Source organism: Triticum dicoccoides, chromosome 4A, assembly GCF_002162155.2.
Source record: "Triticum dicoccoides isolate Atlit2015 ecotype Zavitan chromosome 4A, WEW_v2.0, whole genome shotgun sequence".
In the NCBI taxonomy this organism is placed as follows: domain Eukaryota; kingdom Viridiplantae; phylum Streptophyta; class Magnoliopsida; order Poales; family Poaceae; genus Triticum; species Triticum dicoccoides.
In genome coordinates, this window is record NC_041386.1 from 629,127,431 (window position 1) to 629,139,302 (window position 11,872).

Here is an 11,872-nt window from a genome sequence, read left to right on the forward strand (position 1 = left end):
AGTGTTTTTTTTTTTTGCAATCTGCATAAACACATGAAAATGACATGTTACAAGAAGCCACATTATAAATTTTGGAAGAGCTAAATAAATGACACTCAAATACAATGAGATTAGAACATCTTCGTCGAGCTTCGGTCGTTCATTACAATTTATAAAAGAAAAAACAGGACATTGATCATAACAAAAACTAAAAACAAAAGAAAAAACAGGACACCGATCAAGGTTGATGACGCCCGCGCCCGAGCCGCCAGCCTCGTCGTTGTTGGCGGCCAACGCCAACCCGCGGAGCACGGCAATACAACAATACATAGTCATTCAAATAACCGCAAAATAAGATAAACTGAGGGTACCTATATGATTTCCCGTAATTGATCTCTAGAAATATCCAATTGAATTGCTTGGGGAGCTTTATGATACACCACCATAGTGAGATCTGTCGATTTGCCCTTGCCTGCTCAAGTCCCATTCCAAAGGATGCATTGGACTGTAAAAAGACCACATATGAGAATGAAATGCACCGTCATTGCGTTTCTTTTAACAAACTTCGCAAAAGTTGCATCAAGCCACCTATTTTAAGTTTTTAACATGCCACTTTTTGTAACCGAACTCAAATAACACTGCTGTTCAAATATGAGAAAAGTTATAGATTAATGATTAATAAAATTGTTTTCTTGAAAAGTGTATCAAACTTCTAGGAGAAGGCTATACAATATTTTACTAAACTCAATACTTTCAGGCCGTTTTTTTAAATCAATGCATCCCTCATCGAGTCATATTTTCTAGTACCCCCTACAAATTCTTTAAAGAATAGTACAACATGACATAGTAATGCAATGCCTAGAGTTAAATCTATCAACTTTGGCATGTACATACTTGAATTTGTACCATTGTTCCTGCCATCTTCTGTTACATAGTTATAACTGAATTACTATGCAATCATTGTTACTGAAACAATACATAAGAACATGCAGTCTGCATGTCAAGTTTTCTCTAAGAATAAATTTAGGTACACGTCACAATAAAACCAGAGTAGTGATTGTTCAACAGAAAACTGGTAGTTCACTTTGTTTCCTATATCCAGTTGCCTCTAGTAAGATTTTTACTACAAACAAAAAACATGGAACAAATCTGAATTAGATTCATAATTAAAATCTGCAGATTTGAAAAAAAAGGGACCATTATAACAGAACATGGAAACTAAGAAGTAGTTCTTATTCGAACAACTTAGATTGGTGATTGTGTACTGAGAGGGCGAATGGGGAGTCCATACAAGCCAATCTCCTTACTGTTCGTTGAGTTTTCTAAGATTGGCGATTGTATTTGTGGCATACCATTTGATGTATGGTATGACAGCATGATGATCTACCTTGTTCTGGATAAGTGGGTCTCTTCACTTTATATTTTGGTGCTACCGTTCGGCTTCTCAATGATGACCACGATAATGTTAACTTTGATGGAATGACCATTTACAGAGGACAAGTATGGACCTGCAATTCAGAATTACAAAAATAGTGGTTAGCCTCCGTACACATAAAATGAGATTGGCATGTATGAAGAATAAATATCTATTGAAGTTTAAAGCCAAAAGTTTAGATCCAGTATGAAGAAGTAACGTTAACATGACTTCAAGGGTTACAGTGTGGTGTTTGTGAAGGATTCAGAAGTGATTAATTAATACATTCAGAAATGCTCATTCAGAATCAGAACTGCATAGATATTCAACTTAGAGAACTTGTTCACTGGAACAAGTTTCCACTTTGGGTATACGAGCCTGTTAAGATGTTCAACTTTTTGTTAGCAGCTCTTGCAAAGATGACTCAAGATATTACCATGACAAGGGAGAGAAATAGAACAGAGAAGGATCAAGAAGAAGTGCTTGCTAAGGAAGAATACAAAATAAGAACACTGTCTTAAATGTGTGTTTTCCATCCTTATACAATCCTTGTTGACCACTAAACTACCTCACAATACTATTTACACTGATAGAATGATGGTTATGCTACTTATTTCGTGGGTCGACAAATCTAAAGGATATATAGCCTGCCCCCTAATATAATAGATAATAAAATGAGTGATGGACATGTAAATATTCCAAAGGTACAGGTGACAAGTCCTCTTCCAGAATTCACGATCATCACAACACTAATATGACATACATTTTATATTAAGGAGACACCACATAAGAACACACACTATAATGCAATAAACAGGATTCTATGTAGTATCACTACTCAATAACAAAAAATTGGTTAGCCTTAAATCCAAAGAGAGTATACGATATCCTTTGTTCTTCCCTATCCATCCCCCCTTTTCCCAACAATTGAAACCACTGAGTACAAACAAATATGAATATTGTAAGAATAAAACTATTCCAATGGCATTGAAGACCATTATGTTCCTAGGCTTTATTTGTTCTAAACTATGAAAGCCAACTTTCACCCTAAACAACACAACATCACATACTGAAAAGCTATATAAGATACCTAACATCACCTTGTTGTCTTCTTCCAAGACTAAAAAGTATGATCAAGAAACCCGTCACAAATATCTGGGCATACAGTATACAAAAATATCTGTCAATAATCAGAAATCTAGCACCAAATAGAACATTGTGAGGCTTGCTAATTGTACTATGGAAATTGTGGCACCGTTGCTACACAGAGAATCTATACATCAGGCATAAAAATTTGCCGAAAGATTACATGCACTTGAGTTCTGTGGCTGAGTCGTAAAATTACAGGTTTATACATGGAATAGGAAACCAGTTTAAGTAAGGCAGTAAACCCCGGTTTCTATTTTCGAAGCAAAGTACAGGTATTTATTCCCCTGTCTTGGACAAGACAGAAATTCGAGTATTTGAAAAAAAACTACCACATTAGGGTATCCGTCCCACAGAACTACCACTTTCAAAAATGTGACTAATAACTACCGAAAATTTCAAATTTTGTGGCAAAAAACTACCAAGTCGTGTTGATCGTCCAGTTAGCCGTTTTAACCGCTTAACTGACAGGGATGGCCCACATGGCAGGCCGACGGCGGCCCTAACGGCTAACGGACGCCGCTCGCGGCTGTTAGTGGCCCGGCTCGGTCGGAACCAGCCAGGGGCTAGGTCAAAATGACCGACCGACCGGCCGACCCTCACTCACTCTCACTCACTCACTCCTCTCCCCGAGCTCTCTCTTCTTCCTCTGTTTCCTCCGGCGACTGCGACGCGGCGGCGCGAGGATGCCTTCCTGGCCCAACAGCAACGAGACATCCGACGCCGACGATGACGAGTACATGGATGAGTACAGCAGCATGCAAATGGAGTATTTTGTAAGTGAGCTCACTCTGTTCTCTCCTATGCTAGGGTTAGGGTTAGGGTTTGAGCTCACTCTACTCTTCCATGTAGTTCTTATGTGTGAGGTGTTGTGGCTGATATATATGGGGTTGGTACTGCAGCAAACTCCTGACATGGTGATAGATCCAAGTTTCAGTGGGCTTGTGGTTGAATCTGACCGTAGGTGCATCCTGCACAGGCAGAGACCAGGCAGGTTTGTGGCATTTGAAGGGACTGACACTGGAAGGAGATTCATTGGATGTGCTACTACGGTAAGAGCAACTAATTGTTAGTGGTTTTCATGTGTAGATTTATTTGGTGGTACATAGTGCAAACAACATTGATATTCTTGTTGTTTCAGTATCTGTTTACTGAAAACTGAAGTACAAAGCTGGTGTGGTGTTCATGTGTTAGCTAAATCTCTGATAGGAACTAAATTTAGGGAACATCTAAAATTGGTCTAACTGAATTTCTGTGTTACTGCATTCAGACAAACATTGATATGTATGTATGAATTATGTAACTGAATTTTACTGGATTTAGGTATTATTAATATTTCACTGCATTTTCAGGATGGTGTGAACTGTGGTGTTCTGGAGTGGGTAGATGCCCCTTGGCTAGTAATTCTGCAGAGGTGTTTAACCAAGCTGTGGGATATGTATCATGAGGAGAACCTTGGTAGAGTCCAAGACAAAGAAGCTCATGAGATAGAGGCTGAGAAACTGAAGAAGGAGCTGGATTCTCTTGCCAATCAGTACAGTCAGCTTGTGGATGATGTATCCAAGCTGTTTGATTACCAGGATGGGCAGAAATCCCATGACATGGATTACACAAGCCAGGCAATCAATGAACTTAAGGAGAAGAAGCATCAGCTTGATGAGAAGGCAAAGATTGATGTTCAAATGGAGAAGCTTAAGCTGAAGAAAGAATAGAGGTGCATCCTGCAGAGTCAAGCTGGTATCATTCAAAACACCAGGAAGGCCATGAAGGAGATACAAGTGGAGAGAGACCTCCTTAAAGAAGAGAAGAAGAAGCTGGAGCATGTCATTTCTGAGCTACTGAAGGCTGGTCATGGGTGCAAGGAAAAGCTGGACAAGATCAAAGAAGTTGTCATGGAGGAGTGATTTTTTAGGCATGGTTGGTAAGTAAATATGAGGCCTTTATATATAACTGGCCTAGCAATGAAGGAGTCTGATGCAAATATGCATCTCAGTACTAATATTAGCTAATGAACTGCCTAAGCCTAAGAATTGTCTATGGTTTCAGATCATTTTGGTTGTGGTGTGGGGTGCTGTTATGGCCCTGATCTGTAATGCTCTAAGATGATGTTATCTTTAATGCCCTGATGCTAAGTTAAGAACCTTATTATCTAAGCCTGCAGTTTCTATCTGTCTTTTTTATCCTACCTGAAATATGGTCTTGGGAAGTTTGTTGTAACATTTCACACATTGCACAAACTTGGTAACACTGAACAAAGGTAGGTAGTTAACATAGGAGGCACCATAAATAGCATTACATAGATAGCACAATACTTGCTAAAACTGAAGATTACTGACACTGACGAAACTGACATAGGTAGTTCAATTGACGAAACTGACATAGGTAGTTCAACTACTGACGAAACTGAATCTGAAACTTATACAGTTCAACTACTGACGAAACTGAATCTGAAACTTATAGTTTCAGATTCACTTAGTTGTCTGTCCTGCTAAGCGTTCGGATCGTCGTACCTCTTGCTTCAGTTGGGTGGGATTTGGCTGCACCTCCACCTCCTCTTCCTCTTCGTCTTCATCGATGACGATGATGGGAGGAGGACGGCGGCGAGCCTGCATAGCTGGCTGTGCGACGATCTGTAGGTCGTCGTCATCTTCGTGCACCTCTGTTGTGTTTGCATTTGATGTAGCTTGTGCTGGAGCGACATAGTGGTGGTCTGCCCACCGCTGCCTCTGCCCAGCATCGCCGGAGTCGGCCTCCTTCATTGCCCATAGGAGAATGTCGATGGGCATGACCACCTTACCTGGGTTTCCATAGCGCTGCTCCATGCGCTGCTTCTCCTCGCTAGTCGCCTTCTTCCTCACTACCTCTGCTGCATCTACCAGCCCAATAGCGATGGTGTACCTCATGGCGACCTTCATGTAGTCGAGGAAGAGTTCTTGGTCGCTGCGTGCTGAACCAAGAAGCATGGCAACCCATCCCTTGCCAGTTGGGAATGGGTTTAGCCATGGGTCTGGGGAAGGGGAAGAGGAAGAACCAGCCATGGTTGGAGCTAAGGAGAGGAGGAGTAGTTGTGGGTGCGGCAGAAGTGAGGTGGATAGGTGCTGGAGTAGTAGTTATATGGAGGAGTTAAGTGGGAGGAGGTGTTGTGTGGCAGTGGAGTAGTAATAGTGAGGAGATTTTACTAGTCTGTATAGGTGGTAGATGTGCTGTATTTAATGTTCACAGTTTCAGTGTGTTGAAACTTGTGATAATTTGCTGCCATTTCTCATCGGGAAAGTGAAAGTTAGGTAGCATGCTCTCAAACCAGATTCTCAAGTATTTACAAGACATTCATGAATGTGAAGCTGATTCATAAACTTAAACCAAATTTAGAAACATTCAGCAATGCTTAGATAGCATGATCCTTAACCAGATTCAGACATAGACAAAGACGAAACTTTCAGTACCACGCATTAAAACGCATAAAACATAGATAGTTCGAGCTGATTTAAGCAAACTTAGTACTAATACAGACGACGAAGATGACGATAATTTGCTGCCGCATCTCCATTATTGCATGCTTTCTCACTCTGCGGACGACGAAGATGACGCCGCTCTGAACATTCAGAAGTAACAACAATAAGTGCAGGCAAATGTAGTATGAAGGAAGAAATAAGTTCAGAGACATACATAAATAGAAAACACAGAGCAAGCAGAGAACATGCGGAGAACTAATCCTCTCTTGCTTCGAACGCAGCCAACATCCTAGTCCACCGAGTCCTTGTTACTTGGAATCGATGGAAGCTTGCCTTGTCTCTTGCCCACCAGATGACAAGGTCATCTGTGATGTGTGTTCCTTCTGGGAACGCCTCATTGAACTGCTTGACATCGTTGGCGTTGCGTTCTGCCATAATCCTGGTAGCCAGCCTCCACCGTCGCTCCAGCGCACGTGCTCTGCGATTGGCCATCGCAGCAGCCCTATCAACCTCCTCATGGTCATCCACTACCTCTCCTAATGCTGGATCCATCTCTGGCTGAACTAGGGTCCGCGTGCTTCCGCGGTGGCTAGGTTTTGGGCTAGGGGAAAGATGTTGTATGATCGATGCTTCTTTTGTAGACGGAATGGCAGGCTTGGGAGGGGGGTGGGCAGAGAGATCCAATAACCGAGCCCAGTACCAGGCCCAAATTAATAAAGCATAACAGGGCAGCAAGCCCATCTTAGACAAGTTCAGTTTCACACAAGTTCAGTTTCAGACAAGTTCAGACAAGTGCAGAAAGTAAGAGCAGAAACTAAGAGCAGAAACTAAGTTCAGAAACTAAGTTCAGACTTACCATTAGTTACCACTTGCATAGAAGTAGCCCTTCAATTTGGAGTTTGAATACCTCTTCCTTTTGGTCCCTGCCAAACCTTGTGCAGAAGTTGTGGCAGATCTTGGTGCACTGAAACCAGAATTCCTCCCTCTACCTGCAGGCCTGCCCCTTCTGGATGTACCAACAGGGGCTGGTGCTGATGCAGAAGGTCCTGGAGCAGAATGTGATGCTCTATTTGCTGTTGCAGCAGGGACTGATATGGTAGGATTGGCTCTTCTTTCAGTTGTAGCATGGCCTTGAGCTGGTGTAGCTGGTGTATCTGCATAAACTGCCCTGTTTTCCTGCATTCAAGAACCAGGACACATTTAGTGAGGTAAATACCATGGAAAAAGGAAACTTGTAAGTCATGTAATTACCTGATGTTTGTTTTTCCTCATCTGAAGCTTAGGCCTCAGAGCCTTCTGGCAACTTGTATACTTGTGCCCTTCTAGCCCACAATTGCTACATGTTATAGTCCCCATCCTACTACTATCTCTTGGACCTGGAACTTCAAGCTGCCCTTTCCTCCTTGCAGTTTGTTTTTTCCCTGCCTTTTCTTTAAAAACAGGAGGCTTAATGTCTGGTGTTTGTTTGAGGCCAGCAATCTAGACCAGGGATAGGGTATATAATTTCTTTGTATGTCTCAAAATATAATGTCTTCTTGAAAAATTCACTAACATAGTCCTCAGGATGCAGTTTTTGCTTTGTCATTGCAGATATGGCATGACTGCAAGGTACTCCTGACATGTTCCATCTCTTGCAATCACAGGTACATTTTTCCATGTCAACAGAATATTTTTTTTCTTTGCTGGTAACTTGCCATATTGTTTCACCTGCTCTATCAACCTGGCAATACTTGGCACATTTCTTGTTCTCTTCTAAAATCTCTGCATAATTGGGTGTGATTGTCCACCTGCTAATCTGTAACTTCTCTCTGGTTTGCTGCCTCTTGATCATCTGCTTGGTCCTAATCCCTTCAAACATTGTCCTTATAGGCTTAGCCCTAACATCCAGTATCATCTTGTTGAACACTTCACTCAGGTTGTTCACCACTAGATCTGTTTTGCATGTATGATCCATAGCAAACCTAGCCCAAGCAGAAGCATCAATCTTTTTTAGCCATTTCCAAGCATCCTCATACTGTGCTTTCAAATCTGCCATCCCTAATTCATGACCATGTTTTGTATAAGAGTAGCTAGCCTGGTCCACACATTTCTTTAGTTCCTGCCCCCTAAATCCAGCTGCTTGGAAATTTGCATATATGTGCCTAAGACAGTACCTTTGAGGTGAATCAGGGAATACCTCATTTATTGCCTTAAGCAAGCCCTGTGCATTAACAAATTAGTAATGCACATGATCAAACTTAATTAATTCCAATATTTACTAAAACAACATTTATCTAACATATTTGTGCATAAGACACTAACCTTTTGCCTGTCAGATATGATGGTGTATGTTCCAAACTTGTTGCCACTACCAATGCAACATCTCAACTGAGTTAAAAACCAAGTACAACTCTCTCCGTCTTCCTTGTGAACCACACCAAAAGCTATGGGGTAGATGTTGTTGTTGCCATCCCTTCCTGTGGCTGCAAGTATTTGTTGTCCAGTGGTTAACTTGATGAAGCATCCATCAAGACCTGGATTAAGTGACAAATTAGCTACAACACAGAACTACTAAGAAACCACTAATTAATAACAGTTAAATCTTCAAAAGTTACCTATAAATGGTCTGCAACCATTAAGGAAACCTTCCTTTGAAGCTGCTAAACAGTAGAAAAGATACTTGAATCTAGGAGTAGGTGCTGAGTTTTCTGGATCTTCAAATGTTGTCACTATACACCTGCTCCCGGGTTTGTATCAAGAACAGCTTGAAGATAATCTCTTAACCTCAAATACTGCTGCTTGTGATCACCTTGCACCACATCAACAGCCTTCCTCCTTGCCCTATATGCCACACTCCTTGACACATCCACTGAAAACTTGGTCTTTGTCTTTTTAATTAATGCATCCACAGGAGATCTAATGTCTTCTCTCAATGCTTCCTGTACTGATCTGGACAACCACTTTGTAGTAACCTTTGTGGACTCTGCACATGCTCCACAAGTGTGCACAATATCACACTTCTTAATGCAGAAAGTTTTCTCATGAGCTATTTTAGAGGCAGTGATATAAAAATCACATCCTTGTGCTCTCTCTGAGCACCAAATAATAATCCTATCTGGGGCATTTCTATGGTATTGAAAGTTCCTCAATGTCCTAATGTGAAAATCCCTAAGTGCATCTCTGTACTCATAAACACTAGTGAAGCACAATCCCTTACAAAACTGATCTTCTGGGTTTGGTAGTTTGGGATTGAACCATACCCTTTCATTCAACTTCATATTCCTTCTCTTCCTACCACTTGGTAGTTTATAGGATCCTTCAGGCTCATCTTCTTCATCACTAATGCCATAATCACCAGGAAAACATTTTTCATCAGCTTCAGGCAACCAATCTGGTTTTTCCATTTTCTCAGCCTCATTGTGTGATCTAATTGTTGGACCAGGATTTCTCACTGGCTTTAGTTTTTGTGCCATTGGTCTATCTTCATCATCAGATGAAGAAACTGCTTGCAGTTCCACACTGTTGCCATCTGAATCAGACAGAAATTCTGATACATCAGTGTCACCTTCAAAATAATTGAGGTCAGCTTCTCTCTGAAGAATACTTTTCTTAAGCTCTTCCTTTCTGTCCATGCTTGTATCCACCAACTTAGTGCAACTTTGTTGGGTGTTAATGCAATGATCAAAAAAATAATAATCTCTGTTTTCATCTGCATTACACAGCTCATTTGCTCTCACAACTCTTATGTTCACACTCTTTTCATTTAGAGAGTGGAGCAACATCTGCTGCACATCATCCTCAGAAGATATTTTCTCTAAGCCTTCTATCCCTTTATGAGCATCACTAACATAGTGCATATAATCATCAGAGCAGCAACCCTCACTCCTAATAAGAGATATTAGAGTCCCAAATGATATGTCTGACTGGTACATGTTTCTAACAACAGAATCTCTGCCTTCTAAATGGAACAAAATTCCCCATTTTGGGTCATCAATAATGGACAAAAATGGAATGAATTATTATAAAGAATGCACACTGCTAAAGTTTCTAACAATTTGCAATTACTCTGTTATCATACATTAGGGGAAATTAACCTAAAATACATCCTGTCAATAAAACTGAAAAGGAAGAAGATATGTTGTACCTGCCGCCTCCCGCACGAGGAAGCTTGCGCCGGCCACGAGGTGCACTTCTTGTCATCGTCGGTGGTGGAGCCGCCGCCAACTCCTAGGATGGCTCGTCGGTGGTCGAGCCGCCGCCGCCGCCAACTCCAGATTCAGGCTGTTGGGTCGCAAAGCTAGAGCTTCCTAGCCACGTATCGACCTCCGAAAGGTCGGCGCGGCCCCCAACTACGTCAGGAGGTTGGCCGCTGAACAAATCGCCGTCGGGGTTTGGATCCAACGCCGCCATTAGCACCGCCGCCTAGGAATACAGAGGAGAGAGCTCGGGGAGAGAGATGTGGTTCGGCCGGTCGGCCGGTCGGTCGGTCGTTTTGACCTAGCCCCTGGCTGGTTCCGACCGAGCCGGGCCACTAACGGCTGCGAGCGGCGTCCGTTAGCCGTTAGGGCCGCCGTCGGCCTGCCATGTGGGCCATCACTGTCAGTTAAGCGGTTAAAACGACTAACTGGACGATCAACACGACTTGGTAGTTTTTTGCCACAAAATTTGAAATTTTCGGTAGTTATTAGTCACTTTTTTGAAAGTGGTAGTTCTGTGGGACGGATACCCCTAATGTGGTAGTTTTTTGTCAAATACTCCACAAATTGGTATGTATGTTCAAACTCTATTTTTCCAAGCAAAGTACAGGTATTTATTCCCCTGTCTTGGACAAGACAGAAATTGGTATGTATGTTCAAACTGGCCCAATGCTACATGTACCTCAGTATTAGGTATTATTCCCCTGTCCGATAATGCTAATAATACTTATTTTTCCAGAGAAGCAAACTAAGGAGTTACTTAAATATAAAGGTCCGACCTCATACTTCTGAGCAATAGGCGCCAATAGGAACCATAGTGTGATAATAATCCATGTTTTCATAGTGACAAAAAATAGTGCCATCAACAAGATATCTGCAGTAGTGGAATTCACACCACATTGGTCATTTGCGCTAACATTTTACAGAAAATAAGGGGTTGTCATATACATTACCAGGTAATCTCTATTTGTCTCGAATAAATATAAAATTTCTTTTTTGTTCCACCAGATTGTCCTGAGGTATATATTTGAACTTCTACAAGAGATGAACAAATAATTGTTATAAGGAGCCTGAACTGGAAATAAAAAATTATCCAAACATTGTGAGAAGACCTTACCAGTTATTCTTCATCCTCAGACCACACTGCATCCCTGTGCCCAAGACGACCTCCAGACATGACCATGGACAGCGGCTGCGCCGGCGACCTAGGTATGACAGATCGAGTCGATGGCGCCCCAAGGAAGCCATGGGCCAGGAGATGGTGGCGAGGGATGGGAGGAGCAGAGGTGACGCATCATGCAAGAGGAGAGAGCGGGATCCCTTCGCCCTTTTCTGCAGCCGCTGCCACCATGGGCGCATGAGCCTGGGCGGGAGACGCCGCGATCGACTGAGGAAGGAGGGACGAGCGGGTCCCCGCCACCCTCATGATGACCTGCTCCTTCCACCACACCCATCCCCAATCTCCTCGCCTATCGTGACCTAAGTCATCCACCACTCCCTTGATCTGCGATGTTCACAACTCCTGTTGCTGCTAGGGCTCGGTGGGGGCGGCTAGTACCGCACCGGCGGAGGGGAGACGAGGTAGGCTGGCAGTGTGTTGCTGCAATGGGATGGAGATGGGGTGCAGCAATGGCGGCGGCGGCGGCGAGGCAGAGGAGTAGTTGCGTGCGGAGATGGAGATTGGGGTTTGAATCGTGAGAAAAAGC

General features: G+C 42.6%; 1 long non-coding RNA gene across 1 annotated transcript; it reads right to left on the reverse strand.

The window, feature by feature from the left end:
* Positions 1 to 894: 894 nt before the first annotated feature.
* LOC119289459 lies at positions 895 to 1,424 on the reverse strand. The gene is made up of 2 exons (XR_005141511.1): positions 1,367 to 1,424; positions 895 to 1,102 (listed from the first exon to the last, which is right to left on the reverse strand). It is a non-coding gene; the product is annotated as an uncharacterized LOC119289459 (long non-coding RNA).
* Between the last annotated feature and the right edge of the window lie 10,448 nt (positions 1,425 to 11,872).